Source organism: Culex pipiens, chromosome 2 (assembly GCF_016801865.2).
Source record: "Culex pipiens pallens isolate TS chromosome 2, TS_CPP_V2, whole genome shotgun sequence".
In the NCBI taxonomy this organism is placed as follows: domain Eukaryota; kingdom Metazoa; phylum Arthropoda; class Insecta; order Diptera; family Culicidae; genus Culex; species Culex pipiens.
The window spans coordinates 110,454,092-110,477,879 of NC_068938.1; the positions used below are offsets into that span (position 1 = coordinate 110,454,092).

Sequence of the window (23,788 nt, forward strand, 5' to 3'; positions counted from 1 at the left end):
CGAAAAATGCAAAGCTTTAAGATGGTGACAAAAATCCGACGATTTGGATTAAAATAGAAATATTTTGGTATTTTTGTTGGTATAAACAAACCCACTTTTTTACTATCATTCCTCAAAGTTGATTGATTGAATCTATATTCACCAATTTACTATGCAATCAGGTGCATCAGGATACTAAGTAAATAAAACACAACATATTAAAAACAAAAAAAGTTCAAGATGGTATGTCAGAGACATAACCGAAAGACATAGGACCAAACAATTTGAATGAGTTTTTGGATTGCTAGGGAAATCTGGAATAAGATTATTTTATTTTGTTTCATAGATTTGTCGGCAAAATTGTCATAAATGTTCCCCCAAGGTGAACCTTCCATGAGGGCACCGGCAACTCCAGGTTGTGGCCACTACGGTCGAAATGTCAATTTTCATGTTCAGTCCCCCCAGGCCCCGTGGGAACCTGCTTTGAGATCACTGGCCACTCCAGGTTGTGGCCACTACTGTCGAAATGGCCATTATTATGTTCAGCATCAAAAACCATGAATTTTGATACCCATATCGCCAAAACTCGTATGGTTCTGTAAAAGGCCCTCCGGGCCCGGGGGAACCTGCTTTGAGATCACCGGCCACTCCAGGTTGTGGCCACTTCTGTCGAAATGGCCATTATTATGTTCAGTATCAAAAACCATGAATTTTGATACCCATATCGCCACAACTCGTATGGTTCTATAAAAGTTCCCCCGGACCCCGGGGGAACCTGCTTTGAGATCACCGGCCACTCTAGGTTGTGCCCACTACTGTCGAAATGTCAATTTTCATGTACAGTATCAAAAACCATGAATTTCGATACCCATATTGCAACAACTCGTATGGTTCTGTAAATGTCCCCCCAGGCCCCGTGGGAACCTGCTTTGAGATCACCGGCCACTCCAGGTTGTGGCCACTACTGTCGAAATGGCCATTATTATGTTCAGTATCAAAAACCATGAATTTTGAAACCCAAATTGCCACAACTCGTATGGTTCTGTAAAAGGCCCTCCGGGCCCCGGGGGAACCTGCTTTGAGGGCACCGGCCACTCCAGGTTTTGGCCAACACTGTCGAAATGGCCATTAGCATGTTCAGTATCAAAAACCATGAATTTTGATACCTATACTGCCACAACACGTATGGTTCTGTAAAAGGCCCTCCGGGTTCCGGGGGAACCTGCTTCGAGGGCACCGGCCACCACTGTCGAAATGGCAATTTTTCATGAGAACCGCCGCATCATAGCGACTTCCACCGGTCCGCTTCGCTCGAATTTCCTCCTTCTGCTGCTGGTGGTTCTTCCTTCTGGTTGCTGGTCCTCTTCTTCTATTGGCTGCTGCTGCTGCTGCTCCTCGCCGGCCCGACGTGCACAGTTCGAGTGCTCGTTAAAATTGCTTTTCTATTTCTATTGGAAGCAAAAATCGTATTTTTGCTATTTCTAAAATCACTCATAAAATCCTTATTTTATTATGGATTTTGATCATCTTGACTTCATTCGACGCGTATCAACAAAAACTATAAGTTCTGATATGTTTTAGCATGATTGAAACATGAATTCTCTTATCTTCATACGTTTGAATCGTTTGTGCAAGAGGCTTACCATAGAAACAAGTCGAAACTTGAAGATTTTGAAAACGGATCCTATCCAGACTGCTTCAGTTAGTATGGAAGGTCATCCAAGAACTTCTTGGAGTAAAGACCGGTGGGTCTACCGCCGTAACAAGCAAGAGGTCAGTGATTTTTTACCACTGATCATACCCGCATAGCTTCAGTGAGTATGGTAGACTGAGCAACTCTTTACGAAATCGGGCGATTTCGACCATTTTTATTTTTTGTATTTTTTTATTTGACTTAAACTTTGTGGGGGCCTTCCCTATGACCAAATCAACTATTTTGTGTCATTGGTTCACCCATACAAGTCTCCATACAATTTTGGCTGCTGTCCATACAAAAATGGTATGTATATATTCAAACAGCTGTAACTTTGGAGTGAATTTTCTGATCAATTTGGTGTCTTCGGCAAAGTTGTAGGTATTGTTGAGGACTTTTGAGAAAAAAATAGGTACACGGGAAAAAAATTGCACATGTTTTAATCAACTTTTTTTTCACTAAAACTCAATTTCCCAAAAATTAATATTTTTTGATTTTCGAGAAATTTTGATATGTTTTAGGGGACAAAAATCCGCAACTTTTGAGCCATAGAGAAACATGGTCAAAAAATCTGCCGCCGGGTTATGATTTTTTGAAAAAAAAACAGTGATCTTTGAAAAAAGCAAGTTTGACATTATTTTTTAATGCAAAATTGAATTTGCAATCGAAAAGTCCTTTACATATTTTTTGATAAAGGGCTCCGTTTTCAAAATATAGCCACCGAAAGTTTGATTTTAGCGAAATATTTGCAGTTTTTCGATTTTTAAAAATAGTGACCATAAGCGGTCATTTCTAAAAATATTTTTTTTAAAAGTTCAGAAAATTTGCTATAAATTGTCTAAGAGACATTGAAGATTGGACCTCGGGTTTCTGAGATAGAGCCACCACCATTTTCTAATGACGATATCTCAGCAACTAATGGTCCGATTATCAATGTTAATACATGAAACATTCGTGAAATTTTCCGATCTTTTCGAAAAAAATATTTGAAATTTTTTAAATCAAGACTAACATTTTAAAAGGGCCAAACATTGAATATTACGCCCATTTAAAATGCTAGTCTTGATTTAAAAATTCGTGGGCAATGATCCGTGGGCAATACCGGTCGACATCTTGCTAGTTACGGTAGTAGACCCACAGATCTTAACTACAGGGAGTCCTAGGATGACCCTTGACATTTCAAAAGTAGTCTACCATACTCACTGAAGCTATGAGGTTATGATCAGTGGTAAAAAATCACTGACCTCTTGCTTGTTACGGCGGTAGACCCACCGATCTTAACTCCAAGGAGTTCTTGGAAGACCCAGAACATCTCAATAAGTTGTTACAACAATGCACTGTAGCCTTCCATACTAACTGAAGCATTCTGGATAGGATCCGTTTTCAAAATCTTCAAGTTTCGACTTGTTTCAATGGTAAGCCCCTTGCACAAACGATTCAAACGTATGAAGATAAGAGAATTCATGTTTCAATCATGCTAAAACATATCAGAACTTATAGATTTTGTTGATACGCGTCGAATGAAGTCAAGATGATCGAAATCCATAATAAAATAAGGATTTTAAGAGTGATTTTAGAAATAGCAAAAATACGATTTTTTGTACATTTTAACCCAAAATACTCAAACTTCAACAACTTGTAACTTTTGAAGCCCGGGGTTTAGAGAATTCGTCCAGAAGATTTTTTTCATGTCTCGGCGAGATCTTTCGAATAAAGTTTCTCCCGTTCGTGTACATCCTTGGACCAAATCCGCCCATTCCTTTAAAGGAATTAAACCCGTAAAAAGAGTTTTTTGTTCAAAAATGTAAATTAATGAGGCACTTTTGCCACTAAAGCACTTATTTTCCACATTAATGGCGCATAGACCAGATCTTTGCGCATGTCTGGGTGTTATATAATAGGCTTTCAAAATTTTCCATTTTTTTAAGTGTCCCCAGCAAAAAGGCATCGCACCAAAGATTTGGAACATGCCAGTGATGTTAAAAAAAAACGTTTAATTTGTCTTAAATTGCCTTTATAAAAAGTCTTTTTATGGGTTAAATCTCATTTTAAATTCAAATGCAAAGCGTCGGCTCCTGTTATGTCTAATAAAGCTCAGATTTGCGATTTGGGCTCAGTACACTTACCGAAGCCCCTGAATGACCTAGAAAAAGTTAGGTTTGTTACGTCCTTGACCCGATTATTCGAAGTCTTAATCATCTGAAGTTTCGTTTATTCGCAGATCACCTAAGAGATTTTCTGGTGTCATAATTGAGATAAACAAATTATACCTAGATCGACCTATACGACTTGCGGTTCTCGCGATATCCCATTTCGAAAAATAAAGGTGATTCACAAAAATTACGAAAAATGCAAAGCTTTAAGATGGTGCCAAAAAGCCGACGATTTGGATTAAAATAGATATATGTTGGGCATTCTTGTTGGAATAAACAAACCCACTTTTTTATTATCATTCCTCAAAGTTGATTGATTGAAACAATTCACCAATTTACCATGAAATCAGGTGCATCAGGATACTAAGTAAATAAAATGCAACAGATTAAAAACAAAAAAAACGAAAAATAATTTTCCATTTAGTTATCTTGTCACACAAGTGCAGTCGTGGCCGAGCGGTTAAGGCGTCTGACTAGAAATCAGATTCCCTCTGGGAGCGTAGGTTCGAATCCTACCGACTGCGGTTTTTCTTTTAATTGTTTTTATTTTTAATAAATCAATGTTTATACTGTTCTATCAGACCAAGTGCAATCTTCCAATAATTACCCATTCCAGCTGATTCACGACCTGGAGAACCCCCCAAAGCTAGAGAGCCTGGAGCTTATTAGAGAACGGCCATCTCAAAACAAAAGTACCAATTGAAGCACGAGAACTGTCAAACAGAGGTACCAATCGAGCAGAAGAAATTTTAAGTTGGCGTTCAATCGATGGGAAGTATTGTAATTTGGGTGATTTATATTTTATTCGAAAAAGTGCAAAACACAAATTGAAAACAAAACAATTTAAATTTTCTTTTTCAATTTTAATTTTGTTTTGATTAAATTTTAAACTCATTACACTCAAACCCCGATGGTTTGACACCAACTGCTTTTTAGTTTGACACCCCTTTTACACGAAGTTTACACACACTACCAATCGTTTGCTTTTATAGTGTGCGTGTGCGCCGTGTAAAAAGTTTTTAGTTTGACTTTGACCAACCAACGGGGTACAAACTAAAAAAGTGTCAAACGAAAAATTGACCAACGACCGGGGGTTGCAGCATCTCATTTTTGATTTACACCAACCATAAACTATGTTTAAACTCAGTTTGTTTTGGTTCAATTGACTGATCAAAAGAGAATCTGTAAAGAGTCACGCAGGTGCTTTGACAATTGCAGTGCTGCAAGCTATTTTGACTGATGTGCATGTAATGGTGCCAGTTTTAGTATTTTAAGATGTCCGTTCTCTAATAAGCTCCAGGCTCTCTACCCAAAGCTGGTTCCAAACAAAACCAATCACCATATTAATCAATGTTAGTTTTTTGCTAACGCCTCCATTGGGTGTTTGTGAACAATTTATGGCATAAATTACAAATTTCTCAGCGACAAATTAGATGTGAATAATTGCCGCCCATTGCGCAGCGAAACCGCTTTTGCGCCGTTTGACACTTTGAGGAAGGCAAACAGATGCGCTTCGGCCCCACCGACTGGCTGAACCTCGTGAGATGAACACAACTGTTGATATGTGCTTAGTGTAGTTTGCCGCAGCATCCAGAGTTTAGTAAACGGACTTGTAATGAGGGGTGCACTTGAATGCCTCGATAATAACAATCCGTAAATAATTGCACTTTGGTAGGACTTAGTTGAATAGTGTGGCAAAAAATTATGGATTCGTCGCAAAAAAAGTCATCACAAATTTTCTCCTGTACACTATAAAAGATTTACAAAAAATAGATAATTTATTATCTTCAGTTAAACTAACTTTAACCACCGACTGTCTGTGCTTCTACCTGAACCTCGCACAAAGTTGGACCAAACTAGTGGTGCACGCTGTGTGCAACATTTGCATTAGATAGGTGCTCGCTCATCATCCCGTGCCCGTTTGGCGTCTCGTTTTGCGCCAACAGGTGAGAACGGTAAACATGTCACCAACGACGACGGCGACCGACGCCAACGACGTCCGACCGTTGCATGCTGTTAGTTGGACAAAATGAGATATTTATTTACCCTGAGCCTTCCGTCACTGGCACCAGGGTGTGATGTTTTCATCAGTCATTGTTTTAATTTACGCCGCAACTGATCACATTCTCCCCTCTCTGGTGGCAAACATATGGTCTAATTGCTAGCAAATAGCACTTTGGTGCGCAGTCAACGTGACTGACCGGTGACCACCGTGCAAAAATCGGGCGGACAATCGAGGTCTGGTCATGGTCTGGTCCGGTTCTGGCTAGTTTTCAAGTGATCTCTGCTTGCCGCTTATATATCACACTTACTTACTCTGTGCTACACTTAAGCTGAGTCCCAACTGTTTTGTGTTTTGTGCCAAACGTTCTATTTTCGTCTTTGCCTGTTGTTACTGTTACGAATTGCAATCTATTTTTTGAAAATAAAAATGAGTTGAGCAACACATCTGCTCGTGCCCTTGTCATGTGAAGCTAATGGTGCAGTTAATCGGTATAATACGTTTAATTCAAACAGGTTATTTTTAACAATCACACATGTTCACGTGCTGCCATAATCGAAACTACGAGGTCATGGGAGCATGAGCAATTGCCTCGAAACCTTATCAAGATATGTTGTTGATTTTCATTTGCGATTTTAGAAAAGATGGGGTCATTGGTTTGGCTATAAATAACCTTATTGCCTTCATGTAATCAGTAAACAAGAGCAGTCGTGGCCGAGCGGTTAAGGCGTCTGACTAGAAATCAGATTCCCTCTGGGAGCGTAGGTTCGAATCCTACCGACTGCGGATACGTAAATCTTTTTTTGCAAATAGATGGTTTGCAAATTCAGTTTTTTTAGTTCGTTTTGGGGAACTAAACAACTCCCCACGGTTTTGAAACGATCGGTTTAGACCCCACATTACGGATCTGGCCTACAGACTAGAGATGTTGAAAATATTCGCATTAGTGGCCAAAGTGCCCCAAAAATCGATTTTTTAATCGTTTTATTTTGGGTACAATTAGTACAATTTAAAATTCAAATTCAAAGCGCCGGCTCCTAATATGTCCAATCAAGCTCATATTTGGGGTACTGAGCCCACGCCTACCCAAACAAGCCCCTGAATGCCCGCCAAAATAGTCATTTTTGTTACAGTCCAAGTAATTGCTATACAGCATTGTGACGTAAAGGCCCTAGGACTTCTTTACCCGCAGTGTGACGTTATCGCTTTCTGATTTATTTTAAATTTTGTTAGAGTTTGAAGATTCAAGAACTCATTAATTAGAAAAATATTTTACTTAAGGATGTTTTTTATATTGATATATTTTAAATGAATTTTGCAAAACTCAAAAGTAAAGCAACGTATAAGTTTATCAAATTCTTTAGTTATTATTACATTCCATAAAAAAAACATATTATTTAGATAACAGCTAAACTATTTTAAAATATGCCCAAAAAATAAAATAAAAACCAATATAAAAAAATGTTTCGTATGATTTAATTTTTTGTTGCTATCAAATTTTTAAAACATTTATTTTGTTTCTTAGGAGTAAAAACTAATGTTTCGAAAATTTGTGTGTAAATTGTGTTCGTTCATTATTCATCAGTAGGGTTAGTGAATTTTCACGATTTCGCGGACAGCGTGAAAATCGTGAAATTTGAAGATTTTTGTGAAATCCCGTGAAATTTATCAATTTTCTCAAATCAATTCATTAAAATAACAAAATAACAAATATTTCATTCATAAAGCTTTAAAGTAAATTTTATTAGATTTCAATTGAAAAGCGAATGAAGCGTAATAATTGTTAGCAAAACAAACATTACCATGAAATTGATACAACATTTACTGAGAAGTGAATTCTGCGAATACTTAAATGATGTTAACAAAAATCAGTCAAAGAAGGTCTTTCAACCAAAACTTGTTAAAATTGACTAAACAAGTATATTGTGATTTTTTTTAAAGATTGCACAGATTTTTTAAGTTGTATTGATTTATTTTTAGAAATCAATTAAAAGCAAACATTCATTTAAAAGTAACATTCAGTGAAAATAGTCGCCTTTCCCTTTTCTTCCGGTCAATGATATAACCGGAGGAGCAAAAAAAAAATAGATTGAAAAATTTAATTCCATCAGAGAAGAGGAAGAAAAATATTGAGAAAATAGATTGCTTTTTTCTTGATACTATAAACAATAGTTTATCAGTTTTTCTTTGAAAACTAACTTAATTTAACTTTTTTTTCATTCGCCATTATAACAATTTAACTATTATTTAATTTGAATTTTGAAAGATATAATTTTAAAAGATGTTGAAAGATTCAAGCTTGGTTTATTCAAGATTAAAAAAATGTTTTTTTTTCTTCAATGTCACATTTTAAGAACATTTCAGATTTTTTCTGGGCCTGTTTAATTTTCACGATATTTGATTATTTGGGTGGATGGTTTACGGGGATGGTAATTTTTTTTGTTTTCTGATTTTGAATAAAATTTTGAAGATTTCGTTACAGATTAAATTATTTTTGCCTATTGATTTTTAATTTAGATTTTTACTTTTACTGGGCAATATGTCGCAACAAGTCATTTTAATTGTAAAATTGTTTTGTTAAATTTGGTTTTGATATGAAATTCAATAAAATGTTAAATGTTAAATTAGTAGCAAATCAGTGAAAACTCTTTAGCTATAGTAGTCGAACATTAAAAAAGCAGGTCAATAAATGACAATACGCATGCCCTATTTTTTTTTTTCTTCAAAATATTTATAGAGCCCATCCATAAACCAAGTGGATTTTCTTTAATTGATCTAATTAATTTTTTGTGTCACGTGGAAATTTAGTTAAGGTTTTTTTAGTTAATTGAAAAATAATATGTTATAAAGCATGAAAAGTACTTTCTGTAGGTTTAACATGAAATTTTCATAGTTATTTTAATATTTTTCACGTTCCGCGAAATTTCCGTGAAATTTGGTGTTTTGAAATTAAGGTCCCCGTGAAATTTGCAATTTTTGAGCGTGAAAAATCACTAAGCCTATTCATCAGACTTCAAGTAAGCACGTTGCAAATATTTTTCAAAGTTTAGTCGTCTTCCCCCCCCCCCCCCCCCCCTCCTTCGAAATTGGTTTGAAAAATCAGGGGAAAAATTATTTTTTTTTTTCATAAATTTGGAAAATTTCAATGGAAATAGAAGTCTTATCAACTCAAAACAATCTAATACGCCTTTTTCTGCATTGATAATCATTAGGGTGAGGAAAACGCAATGATTTTGAAGGGTGAATCGATGATTCTGGAGACACCGGACGTCGATCCAATGCACACCTTGGGGACAGAATGGACAACCCTAATTCCTTCTGGAATGTGTTCATTGGACAATCCCCTACACACCTGTCTTTATTCCGAGTGATTCCATGTTGTCCCCAGACCTGTAGGAACGATTCATCGAAAAGCACAAAAATCCCATAGTAATTTCCACGTAAACTTGAAACTTGAAATGGACTGATATTTGGCATGAGAGTCCCTATGGGTATCCTCTACACGGGGAACCTCGGTTTGCCTGATTCTGAGAACTTTTGGTATTGGATGAAACACCCTAATAATCATATTTAGCTTATTTGGGCTTGTTAAAAAATATTTTGAACTTTTATGAAATTACAATGTTCCACACCGCAAAAACTTTTTTCTCTCACAAAAATACAATTTTCGTCAATACATACTTAGACATTTTTGAAACTTATTATTGCAAAACAAATGGACAGGTGTATAATGCATTTGAAACTTTTTGCATTCAAATGTTGAAACCGTGACCTGTAATTTAATATATATTTTAGTCAGAGTCGAGGGACATAAACTTCAAAAAAATATTCGCAACGGCCTAACTGAAAATGCAAAAAAAAATATTGAAATTTCAAGCCAAGGTTTTAACATTTCGATGAAAAAAGTGTTTTAAAATGAATTTTACACGCGTCCAGTTATTTTCCAATCCTCAGTTTCAAAATATCGAGTACTGACAGATTTTTTTTTCGTGAAAAAAAACTTTTTGGGACTGTACATTGGTATATCATAAAAATTCAAAATATTTTTAAAGGATTTTAAACATGCTTAATCTGTTTATAAACGCTGCTGATTAAACTTCTATTTTCATTGAAAATTTAAGTTTTTTGGAAAAAAATTTTTTTTGCGCCCTGCTTTTTCGGGCCAAATATTTTTTTCGAAGAGATTGGAAAATTTCACGAATGTTTCATGTTTTAACATTGAAAATCGGACCATTAGTTGCTGAGATAACGTCATGATTCGAATTCCCGGACGCTTCGAAACCCGGACACTTCAACTTGTTTTATCAATTATTTGGATATAAGTTCGCATTATGAATGTCAAAGCTGTGTTATTTAATGAATTCTAACATCAACTTTCAATTAAAGTTTGTTTGAGCGCTGTAGTTAATGCCAAAACAATAAAATAAAATAAAATTATAAGTTTACTAAAAATGCGAAACATTTCAACTGAAATATTTCATAGGCGTCCGAAGCACCGGGAAGGCAAAGCAGAAATTTATGGTTTCGGTTTCCTTAAATTCTAGCAAATTTTTATATAAGCTATCGATTGTTTTGATGTTAACAGCTTATTTGAGACCTAAAGAATGCAATTCACTAACATTTCAGTCCAAATTTTTGCGATTCATAAGCAAAATCGAGTGTCCGGAATTCGAAGCAAAAGTGTCCGGATTTTGAATCAGCTTTTCACAGTGTCCGGGATTCGAAGCACAACAAATCATTTTAATTTTCAAATTCTGATGAAAAATTGTTAGAAAAGACATATTTTGCATTCTTTCTCTTAAAACTGACTGTTTATACTAAATCCTGATGATATTTCTACATTTCCAACTTATTACATGACTTTTTGCCAGCTATAACAAAAATAATATGGTACTAAGTGTCCGGATTTCGAATCATGACGTTATCGACATTAGAAAATAGTGGGTTCACAGAGTAAGACAGAGTCACTACTGCCATTTGATTTTTGGTTCCACTTTGTGGTACATCGCAGGTAAATACATCGCACGCCTGCTACCAGCAAACCTTATGAAACCAAAAAATAAAATGACATTTCTTCAAACTGCTCGCTCTGTGTTACTCTGTGGTGGGTTGTTTTGGTGAGACTCAGAGAACTTAAATTTTCGTGTTTCTTTTTCTTAAAGCAACCCGAGGTCCAATCTTCAATGTCTCCTAGACAATTTTATAGCAAATTTTCTGAACTTTTCAAAAAAAATATACTTAGAAATGGTCACTCATGGTCACTATTTTAAAAAATCGAAAAATTGCAAATATTTCGCTAAAATCAAACTTTCGGTGGCTATATCTTGAAAATGGAGCCCTTTATGAAAAAATCTGTTAAGTAGTTTTCAATTGCAAATTCAATTTGTATTAAAAAATAATGCCAAATCCCGCATAAACGAGAACCTTAAAAAAACTTTGTGTTAAATGGTTTTCTCACCATTTCAGAGATCGTAACCACTATTTGAAAAATGGTAGGAAAACCTTAAAAATACCATATCGGAAATGGTACCCTACCATTTTTCATAAAGTTCGACCATCTGAATTGAGGGTGGTTAGCAACGGTAACCTTAAAAATCCCCGAACAACGTTTCGTCAAATTACCATTTGTGTAATGGTAAAAATAAAGTTAATTTTCGCGTAAAAGCGACCTTTTTCCACCGGTTTTTACTGTTTCAGAAATGGTTTTTGAATGGTATTTTAAGGTTTTTCTTAAAAATTTTAACCTTGCGTCTACTATTTTAGAAAGGGTTTGTAAATGGTTTTTTAGGGTTTATCTTGCTATTTTTACCTAGAGCTACTATTTTGGAAATAGTTTTCATATGGTTATTTAAAGTTTATCCTGTATTTTTTCCCAGTTTCACTATTTGAGAAATAGTTTTCAAATGGTAAATTAAAGTTTATCATACAAATTTACTATATTTTGAGAAATAGTTTTGAAATGGTTTTTAAAAGTTTTTCTTACATTTTTTACCTACCTATTTTTTACAGAATTGTTCACTTTTTGACGGATGGTTCACAACAATACTTTTTGAACTTTAGCGGCGATGTCGATTCTGTTTAGTTGTTCATACTGCCAAAATCGTCCAAACCTGAAAAAGTAAGAAGAAAAAAATCACAAAGTATCAAGTTGAATATAATATTCAAATATCATATGTACTTATCTGATTATTCAGATTGATTGATGCCAATCGTTTGTTCGCTTGGTCGCATCCTCGGCGGAACAATATTGTCTCCAGCACCAGCTGTTCCGTTTTTATCAAGTTCTCCACGGCACTGAAATGATAAACAAGAAAAATATAAACAAAGTATTTGGTAAATCAAATGATTTGTTTGAAAATTATACCTGTGCACAAAACGTAAACAACAACCAGCCGCACAAACGTTTCTCATCAGACTGTTTTTGCCTGCGCAGTGCGCTTGCCTGCGAAAGAGCAGGTAACGGAGCGTAGCGAGAGAAGAGAAAAGAGAGAGCGCGCAAGGCAAAGTTAATTATGCGTTGAATCCAAAATGTTGTTAACTACTAAATTGATTTAGAAGTACAAATATTGCCTAAAGAATTGGAATTAATAAACAACAATTTAAGACATGAGATTCTGCAATCTGCATTCAAAGGAAGGCGAGCCCTTGCGTTTGTGAAAATTGCGCTTCCTTTGATGGTTGGCGTAAATTATGCGAAACCAAGTATAACGGAGGTTCTGAAACTCAATTTCGTCGGGGTAAACGCCCTTTTTGTATAAAATATCACACTACACCTCCACACCACCGATTCCGTTGATGCTAGAGAATGGAACCGTAATTCCGCTGGTCAATCTAACCGATCTGATACAGTGCAGTCAGCAGCTCGAAGAAGGGTTGCCTTTGCGAAGATCGTCTTTCGATGGTAGAGAGCGGTCCAAACTAATTTACTAACTTCCGCTCATTACACTCGGAACATTCATAGCTGGGTAAGCTGAGAGTCGAAATTCCAACCAATCAGTCTAAAAACACCGTTTTGTTCAAGCCATAATGTTTAGGAAATCTTTAAACATTGTGGAGCAAATCTGTCGAAGACAATTGAAAAACTTCCAGCGCCCACTCCATTCTGTTTCGGCCCCAAAGCGCTCCAAATTTTCCTGAGGATCCGCCATCCTCATTTCGTGCAAGCTCCACAGCAGCCTAAAAGCCCAGCGCTGCCATAGTGATACAATCACTTGCGAAAACACCGCTGTTCGGTCCGATCGTCCAGTCTCCAACGTTGTGCTTACTTGCAGGGACGTCCGGGACAAGAAAACGAACGAATCTACGACGGCGGACGAGGACACCACTGGGAGGACGGTACAATAAAATAAAACACGGCGACTTTCTTGGTCCCCAAGAGACGACCAGCCTCAACGGGTGTCAAAACGCAACAGATCTGTATTCACAATAATTACAATCAAAACGTAAACAAATCCAGTCCAGAGTTGTCCACGACCCAACACCACTGTAATTTATATTTAGCATTTACCGCCGGATCCTGCGACTTGATCTCGCCGGCTTCATTTTATCCACCTCGTTCTCTTCACTTCGGCGACAGGAAGTCCTTCTGGAACATTCATCATCTTTACCTTTGTAGTCTTCCACTTGGATGATTTCGTACCGATCGAGGCAGAAAAAGTCCTCATGTCGGTGAACTGCAGCAAAACACGTCGCGAAACGTCTAGATTGAACATCAGTCCACCTTGGTACTCGTCAACGGCGCTCACACAATCCAGTCAGATTTCCAGCCGGTTCTGCGGAATGACATTTGTACATGAACCGGATAGTGACCGTGTGTACGTCATTGGCGGCGGTCAACTCGTCCAACAATCGCTGCGCACCGCCATAATCCTTCTTGTTGACATTGTCAATCTCCTGCTCCTTCAAGTCCATTATGTTCAACCAAAGCAAAGAAATCTTCATCTGCAGACTCTTGTCCGGGTTCTTTTCCAAGTACTCATCCACCAACGATCGCGACGTGTTGGAAACGACCGCTCGCGAGAGTTCCAAAATACCGTTGATCAAATCCACACAGAATCGGAACCGCTCCTCGACGTCACCCACCAACCGCTCAAAGATGGCCACAATCGTCTTCACGTTGCCCTCGCCAAGTTTGACAACATTTCCGCCAGCACCTTCTTCAAGTTCTTCCGACCGACCTCGTCACCCAGATCGTACGACGCCACAATCTCTAGCAGCACCTGTATCATCGACTGGAAGTACATCTTCTGTAACTTGTCCGTCGTCATCGACGGATCGTACGCCAGCTGCCGGATGTAGTTGCACAGCGTCGGCGTGTCCGCAAAGCTGCAACAGAGCAACGTTATTATAACAATTTAGATAAATTCCCTGAAAAACTCACGTCTTGATGTAGTTGCAAAACGCTGTCAGATCCACCATGTACGCGTCCAGCTCGTACGACTCGGTGTGCTGGAGGATCTTGAGCAGCGCCTGCCAGCAGATTGCCGTCTCGATGGTGAGGTTCTTCAGCGGGATCGTTTTGTCCTCCTCGCGCAGCCCGAGCATCGTGGTGGCGTCATTGATGCCGTATTTACTGCGAGAAAATTGCTTACTTAAACAAAACCTACCTTTTACAAATGTTTTGAGATACTCACGTAAAGATCTCCCCCAGCACAAGCTTGGCCGTCTTCGCGAATCGTTCCATCTCCTTCTCGTCCGCGTCGATTTTGAGCACCTTCACGAACGCCACAGTTGCAACCCAGCGACGTTTTGACCGCTTGGCGGAAAATCGGCGACACGTCCGACTCTATTAGAAAACAACATCTCAATCTGAACCAGCAAATTCTCTAACGCCGATTCCTTCTTCTCGTAGAACTGCCGGACAACACAAAGCAACGTCGAAAGGATCGCAAAGACGTACCGATCACGCACAACAGCTGAAGCAACGAATTCGTTGAGATGTCCTAAGAATTGACCAAATCAGCCAGAAATCGAAGCGCGTACCGGGTCGCCTCCTCCTCCGTCCTCCAGATTCTCCTCTTCGCGCTCGTCAGCCCCACAAACATCGAGTAGATCGAACACTTTTCCGGCTCCTTTATCGGAAAAAACCGCAAAATCTTGTTCCGGAAGTTGCCCAAATCCGACTACAGCACTGCTATTTTTGCCCACCCTCAAGATCAACGCTTCCATCTCCTGGTTCTCGAGCACCCGGCGACGTTTACGGGATTGTTCTGGAACGAAATCAACAAAAACAAAAACTTTGTATCTGGCACCACACTCACCGAAAACTCTCGCCGTAACGAGGGTCAACTTACCTCGCGTGGCGACGATTCATGGCTCCTTTTCGAGAGAGGCACTTCCCGGACGCGAAACAACCAAATGCACGACGGAACGAACCGGATTCAAACGAAAATACGCGCACCAGCAAAAGAAATCTTTCCGCAACTCGACGGATTTGTTTTGTTTTGATCGCCTGCTGCGATTTGACCGTCTTCAAAGTAATCAATTTTGGGTAGTGTACACACAAATAGCGCACGGCACTTATCTAGATAAGATGGGTGAGAATGAAACCCAGTCAAGAATATGCTGATTCTGATTCTGCCAGAATCCTGCTAGAATTCTAATACAATATCCAGCTCTTTTAAATTTTGCCAAAATTCTTCTAGAACACCGTGACTGAGCAGAAGAAGGAATATTAAAATGACATCTAGAAGTTCTAGAACTGTCAAGGATGGAAGGGAAGAAAAAGATAAGGGAAAAGAAAAGTGGATTAAATTTTTGTTTACCGCATTTAAGTTTACGCGCTGCGTAAGTTTGTTTTTTTTTTAAATCCGCTCAACCTGAACGTTTGATCAAAGTGTCGTCGTGTTTGTTTTGCCCGGTTTGTCCGGCATTTGCCTTCCCAGCAGTGATAAATTCACCAGTCCCGGCCTGGCTGTTATTGCCACCGATCCCGCACTCGCAGTGTCACCCATCAGCTTGCCATCATCGACATGTAGGTCCAGTCCGATGGCTTACCCGACGTGCGGTGCAATTATCGACTCCAACAAATGCTGCAGATGCGGATCTTAATCCGTAAGGATCTGGGCCTGAGCTGCTTGGTGGATTCGAAACGGGCGACCCATCGCACATTTCCATAGCGTTTAACAGTAGTTCTACGACCTTAATGAAGATTACAAATTTTGCCAAACCTGATAATTTTCTTAAATTTCGGTTTGGATGGAAATGCTTTTGCAAATCTGGAGCAACATTTGAAAGGGGCGGTACGACATTGCTCTTACGGATTGTTGTAAATCATTTGAACTTTAACATAACTTTATGTTTTAAGGTAACCATTTCAGCAAACTTCCGCAAATAGTTTTTAAAGTTATGAAGAAATTTTTGAATCATTACAAACTTTTTAATAACCTTAATAATTATGGTGACCATTTGACAAATAGTCATCAAGGTCCGCAATTTGAACCATTTGAACTTTAAAATTACCTTATGATTTAGGGTAACCATTTGAGAAAACATCCGCAAATAGTTATTTAAAGTTATCAAGAAAATTGTTGACCATTATGAACATTAAAATAACTCTATTACGTATGGTAACCATTCAACAAATAGTTGTCGAGGTCCGCCAAATAACATTATTACAAATGGTGACTATATCTCGTAAGGTTATTTTAAGTTCCTCATCACAATCGATATAGTTTTCGTTTATCCGGGATTTGTTTTTGCATGAAACTTCGATTTTTTCCAAAAATCACTTTTTTTTCAAAAAATCATAACTCGGTGGCAGATTTTTTGACCATGTTTCTCTATGGCTCAAAAGTTGCGGATTTTTGTCCCCTAAAACATGCCAAAACATCTCGAAAATCAAAAAATATGTATTTTGGGAAATTGAGTTTTAGTGAAAAAATAGTTGGTTAAATAATCTGCTATTTTTTTCCGTGTACCTATTTTTTCTCAATTGTCCTCAACAATACCTACAACTTTGTCGAAGACACCAAATGGATCAGAAAATTCACTCAAAAGTTACAGCTGTTTGAATATTTACATACCATTTTTGTATGAACAGCAGCCAAAATTGTATGGAGACTTGTATGGGTGAACTAATTTGGTGAATTTGGTCATAGGGAAGGCCCCCACAAAGTTTGAGCCAAATCAAAAACTACAAATAAAATCCATTTCCGGTTTTGGTAGAGAATTGCTCATGTGCCCTATTTCAAACAATTTTGGGGTAAACGATCCAAAAAGTGGGTACCCCAGGCTGGTACCATAACAATAACGCTGCGTTTGTATTGGTTTGATAGTTCGTGGAAACCCGTGGTCTTGCCTCTGGTACTTACCTGCTGCTTATTAATACATTGATTGCTCAGCTTGAAAAAAATGTATTTTAAACCAGTTTTTAAACCACAATTAAATCGATTGTTCTACATCACACGCTTTCAATGTGTAATGAAAAAACATCAAATATACGATGTCAGTGAAAAAATACTATCAAAATTGTCGTGCAGTCGTGGCCGAGTGGTTAAGGCGTCTGACTCGAAATCAGATTCCCTCTGGGAGCGTAGGTTCGAATCCTACCGGCTGCGATATTATTTTTGATTGTTTTTGTAGAGTGTATGGGGAAATAATGTGTGTATTATAATATAAATTAGTTTTCATAAAAATTGTGTCTGTGGTAAATCATCCTATTATGTACAGTCTACTCAAGGTCGCCCAGTTGGCGCCAAGAAAAATAAAACGAAATCATAAGGGATTATTAATGCACCAAAAGAAGTAGCTGCTCCGAACAGGGCAGGTTTCAACAACAAAGCCATTATCATAATGATAATCAGCTTCACAGATGTGTCATCACCGTCCAACCCGGCCTGGATCACGCTCCATCACTCGTCCAAGTCGAATGGCTTCGCCCCGGGCAAGGTCCCTCGGTTTGGCATGTCATTAATTAATATATATTATACGATATCGAACCGTTTCGATTGGACAAGACAGAAGCATTTTTATTCATTTGGCTGGTTTTAATTTTTTTATTTAAATAATTAGTCCATCGGATTTAGTGTGTTCACGACGCCACCGCCAACGCCAACTTCGATCCCGTGCAGACGCTGACAAAAACAAGTTCGAGTGTCTGAGTCGAGGTAAATGACTTTATTCCAAGAAAATTGTCCATGCCATTTTGGCAGGCGACATATTTTGCACTGGTGGCCAATGTAAAATGACAAATGTTGATGCTTGTCCGAAGAAAATGTGCTGGTCGAACAAGCAAACCATTTCAATAACCAATCGAATTTATATAATTTAGAAAAAAAAAAGTTCCGGTGTTGACAGACAATTTTGGCAAATAAAATAAACGTCTAGGCAAACTAGTTGGACCATCCAAATATCGCAAGATCAAGGAATTTGGTAAATTAATCTTGAAATCCGAGTCCGGGATGAGCCAAGTGTCATCGAGATCATCTTTCAAGCCCGCGTGTGTGCACCCTCAAATTCGTCCATAAATTAGAGACGACATCTCGACCGTTGCATTGACCTGTCGCCAATTTCGGTCGAGTTATTCAGCAGCAGGGTGGCGCGCGTGGTTCTGGCAAATTATTCCATGAGCAATGCGAATTAGTGCACTGCTGTGACGTTAGCCATTTGTCTTTTTTGGCGGGACAATTTGTAAAAGTTAAAGCTCGTGACGATCGTAATGATTAGCACGTGCCGCATGCACTTGTGTGGTCTGTTACGCAAGCCAACATTATTTTTTCTTTTTGTTTGCATAGGTATATATTTGCAACTTTAAATTATTTTACTGGGAAACTTAATAAATGCCAGACCTCTTTATTAGTTTTCTAAAGTTTTCAAAACAAACATATTTAAGATGTATTTTTGTTGAAGGCGTTTCAATTTATTTGTTTCTCTGTTAAGAAAACGGTTTGATGAACTTTTAAAAGTTGACCAATTCAAAAAATTTGATAAACTAATCTCGAAATTTACCTATTTTAAGCTTGTTTCGTGTCAACTGACTCAGAGGTGCTTTGTAAGTACGACATAGTACGGTGTGTCGGATTGGAGGTTTAACTTTTTTTTCGGAGACACACTTTTCTAGTCTGTCGAAAAATTCTCAGCTCAAACGGTCAGCGGTGAACCGCAGCTGTTTGGTTTGCAACGTTGATTGACAAGTGTCGGCTGGCTGGCGCAGTTAAAAATATTTGCTGAGTAAACAAGCGACGGGGTGTTTTTGTTCGTAAACTACACCTCTGATGAGCTGTTGGTTTGTTATTAGCTCTTAAATAGTGCTACCATTCGTCATGGGGTTGCAATACGAGATGTGATTAATTTGAAATGCAGTTGTTCATGAATCAACATGAAATTTGTAAGATTGACCAAGATTGGTAACAAAATATGTTGTTTTGATACATTTTAACATAGAGAAAATTTTCATGATGTTGGCAGGTTTTATCCTATTGCCATCCAATTGCCATTTAATGTGCTAATCTGCCAACATTAACTGTTCGATAGAGTTACATGCCTTTCCCCTACACCAGTAAAATTAACTGACAACCTTCACCGTCTTCCCTACGTCACTTGGCGGAGGAACAGGTGTTCATAGATAACACCTAATTCCCCATATCAGAAGAGAGACCAAAGCCGCAGCATATCATTGCTATTCCAGTGCAAACAAACTTGGCTTACACAGCGCCAGAGCTGATGGTCACCGTCCACAGGTAAGTACACAAGCACTCGCATCCGTAGAACTCAATGTAAACACTCGTGTGGCGTTTTCTGTGTCCCATCTGGGCCCACTTGTGATGATGATGATGAGCGGCGGCTTGTTGTCGTTATCACAAACGTGCAAGCGCCCATTGACTCAAGCCCGATACTGCACCGACACTCAATCGAAAAGGGCTTATCGCAAAGGTTGATCGATATCGGTTACACCTGCTCAGGTGGCGAAATGGAATGGTGGAAGATAGTTTTTTGGTGGTTAAAAACATGTAAGAAACAAGGCGAAAAAAATGCAAGTTTAAATGTTTAGGTTAAATTGTTCCATTGATCGATGCCTCTGTGCTCTCTTGTACTTAGCTTGCTGGTTTTCCTATCTAGTTAGCATAAGAGAGCATAGACGCATCGTGATTGTAACATATTGATTAATGATTCATGGAGTTTTGATCCGTTTGACAAGTCGGTTTCAGTCACGGAATTCCAGGGGGATGCTAAAAACCGTCATTTTGGGGGTTGAGATTGATATTGCTCGGAAACTGCGCACAATAAAAACAAAAATATTTGTTTAGTTTATATTTTATTATTTTTATAATATAAATTTTTATTTACTATAGTAAGAGTCAAATTAACGTTTTATGTGATAAAAGTATGTAGATGTCGCTCCCCGGTGGAATTCCGACAGGATTCTACAAAGCTGTATTTTCAGTATTCTGAAAGGAATGTTAGTAACATTCTAGCAGAACAATTTTCATATATTAAAAGTCTTCAATTCGTGCAATCGCTGCAGATAGAAGAAATAGAGGTTACAAATTCCGGATTTGAAGATCACTCATCAATTTGATTATTTTAGTCACTCTCAATCCCCTGTTACATATTTTCACGTTGTTTATTTTAATAACAATTTGAAACGAAACTTTATTTAAAGCTCCATTGGTTTTTTTTAAGACGTACATTGACATCACGCCATGGCTGAAGGAGTTTTTAATTGCAAATCAATGTGACTAAAAAAATTCTTCATGGAAAGGGCGCTTGCGGGGTCCTTTTCAATCATCCGTGACCTAATAGTAGTTTATGCAACAAGTTGCAAAAAGAGGATTTTTTCAGCACGTACAGTCGTACAAATACGAAGAGTGCTGAAAAAATCAAGTTTTGCAACGAGTTCCATACAACATTTTTTGCAATTCCAAAAAACACACACTGAGTGAAATTTTATGTCAAATTTTCATGTCATGTCATTCAAAATGTTGAAAAGTGTTACTTTTCGAAACAAGTGCTGAAAAGTTCAACTTTTCAGCACCCATTTGAGTGCCGAAAAGTAGAACTTTCCAGCATTTTTTGAAAAGTGTTGCTATTCGATTCTGTTATTTTTGGTACAGAAATGTAGGCTATTTCGTCGTTCAAGAATGACAGGAAAAGTAAATAGTTTCACGACGGAATTGCAAAAAAAAAATTACCTGGGATTTTTTGGTTTATTTCAATTTTAAAATTTTCTGTACATTTAAAACAGGCCTGCCCAACGTCCGGCCCGTGAAGCCATTTCATCCGGCCCGCGACGGCTTTTCAAAACAGATCCATGACTGGCCCTTAAGGCTGTTCATGAAATATTGAATACATAAGTTCAGTGTCCAAATTAAAAAAATAGGTTTGAGATCACAAATTAGTTATAAACATGAAGTTTAATTTTTGCTTCAGAAATAAAATGTTGCTTATTCTGTATTTTGAAAACTTTTTTTCAAATTCAAACATTCCGCATGTTTAAATTTAATTCTTATCATTTGTATATTGATACTTTCAGAATCAAGACAACAAATGTTAAAATGTGAAATATCTATATAAAAAAAACTTGGATTGTCGTCTAAAAATGTACAGAAAGACACTTAAAATTTTAATCAGTTTTTAATAATTTTACTTGAGAAAATAGATTAAAATTGTGTATTTTTTAAGATAAATGAGTGTGCAAGCAATTATGTTTGTACTCAAAAAAAATTTTTAGTGGTATAATTTCGTTTGAAAAAAGGTTAAAATAGCATTAACACCACAAACATTTAAAAAAACCCAAATCATGAAAGCAACAATACATTTACACTTAATAAACTGAAAAATTAAAAAAATAATGAATCAAAAAGTATTCAATATATATTTCTCTACACTGTTTAAATTTTTGTGTTTTATGAGTAACTTTATAATATTTTGTAAAATATTTGAGTAAAAGTTCACAACAACGCAAAAGCGTTTTTTATATAAAGAAGCTTTGAAAACAAATTTTGTGTCAATAAATTTTATCATGCCTCGTTGATTGATATTTTTTGTATTTTTGTGTAAGGGAAATTATATTTTCAGAAACTTGCAACGACCAATTCAATTTGAATGATTATAAAAAGTTAATGATATCTGGGCTATTAATTTATTTTTAAACAAATAAAAATAATTCAACACCAATTTCTGAAAGTTATTTTGTATTTTTAAAATCAAAATCAAAATAAATTAATCATAATTGCAACACTATTTATCATTTTGCTTACTAAAAAATAATAATGAAAATAATTGCATGAGAAAAAATTGTTTACTTTTTCAACTACAGTGGACTCTCTGGCTGTCGATCTTCTCGGTATCAACATTGCTCCAGCTGTCAATAAATTTTCAGTCCCATCAAATAGATTGTTTTTATTTTTCGTTCTATAATTTGATAACTTCAGCGCTCGACTGTCCCTTCAATATCGACAACAAGAGAATCCACTGTATTATCAAACATTACTTCCGGCCCGACACAGATTCAGAAAAATTAAATCTGGCCCGCAGATCTAAAAGGTTGGGCACCCCTGATTTAAAAGGAGGTGCGTGATTCTCGAATCTTCACCTAAAACTAAGCTTTTTGTATTATTGTGCGCCTCCATCAAAACATATGAAAAACCATAAAATTAGATAAAAAACAAAAATCCACAGGTATTTTTTTCTAGGTCACGGATATTTTGCTGCAACCTTCCATCGGATGAGGAAGTAAAATGTCGGTCCCGGCCTTGGTTGTTAGGCCGTTAAGTCATTCCAGGTGTAGGAGTTGTCTCCATTCCATAAGCACAAACAACACACCAAACCAAGCCTACTCCGGTGGAATCACTGGCGGCGGTTGGACTCGCAATCCGAAGGTCGTCAGTTCAAACACTGGGGTGGAAGGTTCCTTGGAGTAGAAAGAGGTTTGGGTGCTCTCCCCATTCAAGCCTTCGGACTCCTAGGTTCGAGCAGAAACTTGCAATAGAGACCACAAAAGACCCGGGGTCGTTAATGCGGATGGTTTGGTTTTTTGACAAAGAACTTTGTCCTAAGGTTTCTATACGTGGTGTCAATCCAAAATTTTCGCGAAGCGAAAACGTTACGTGACGAATTCCCCTCTCGGCAAATTTCCCCTCTTTTTGGTGCACGCTGGTTGGATGAACGAGCGTTTCCCAATCAGTCGATCGAGAGACGTGAGATTGATGTATCTAAAATCTCCCCCACTCCACCTCATAATTTTCGGATCGTCGACGAGCCAACAAAACTCGGCTCGGTCGGTCCCGAAAATTCATTCTATTGCTGGACGACGACGAGGACACATCAGAAGCAGATGGCCTGGTGGCCCGGTAGCAGACGGCCTGGAGGTCCGGGAACAGATGGCTTGGAGGCAAGGACCAGCTAAGACATGCCGGTCGCGTGAGTCGATCATTGGAACTGGCCACCACCTGGAGTGGCCGGAGGCCCCACGGATGTTCCGATGGGGGGACATTTTCCGGACCGTAAGAGTTGTGGCAATATGGGTATCAAACTTTATGGTTTTTGATACCGGACATGAAATTTGACATTTTGGCAGTAGTGGCCACAATCCGGAGTGGCCGGAGGCCCCGCGGATGTTCCGATGGGGGGACATTTGCCGGACCGTAAGAGTTGGGGCAATATGGGTATCAAACTTTAGGGATTTTGATACTGGACATGAAATTTGACATTTTGGCAATAGTGGCCACCACCTGGAGTGTCCGGAGGCCCCGCGGATGTTCCGATGGGTGGACATTTGCCGGACCGTAAGAGTTGGGGCAATATGGGTATCAAACTTTATGGTTTTTGATACCGGACATTAAATTTGACATTTTGGCAGTAATGGCCACAATCCGGAGTGGCCGGAGACCCCGCGGATGTTCCGATGGGGGGACATTTGCCGAACCGTAAGAGTTGGGGGAATATGGGTATCAAACTTTAAGGATTTTGATACTGGACATGAAATTTGACATTTCGGCAGTAGTGGCCACAATCCGGAGT

General features: G+C 38.0%; 3 non-coding genes and 1 pseudogene across 3 annotated transcripts; 3 read left to right on the plus strand and 1 right to left on the minus strand.

Annotated features, from left to right (window-relative positions):
- The first annotated feature begins 4,267 nt into the window (after positions 1 to 4,267).
- Positions 4,268 to 4,349, plus strand: Trnas-aga (transfer RNA serine (anticodon AGA)). The gene has a single exon. It is a non-coding gene; the product is annotated as a tRNA-Ser (tRNA).
- Positions 4,350 to 6,531: 2,182 nt separating this feature from the next.
- Positions 6,532 to 6,613, plus strand: Trnas-aga (transfer RNA serine (anticodon AGA)). The gene has a single exon. It is a non-coding gene; the product is annotated as a tRNA-Ser (tRNA).
- A 4,623-nt stretch (positions 6,614 to 11,236) lies between these two features.
- LOC120422781 (uncharacterized) lies at positions 11,237 to 16,499 on the minus strand (annotated as a pseudogene).
- Positions 16,500 to 17,303: 804 nt separating this feature from the next.
- Positions 17,304 to 17,385, plus strand: Trnas-cga (transfer RNA serine (anticodon CGA)). Its single transcript has one exon. It is a non-coding gene; the product is annotated as a tRNA-Ser (tRNA).
- Positions 17,386 to 23,788: the final 6,403 nt, after the last annotated feature.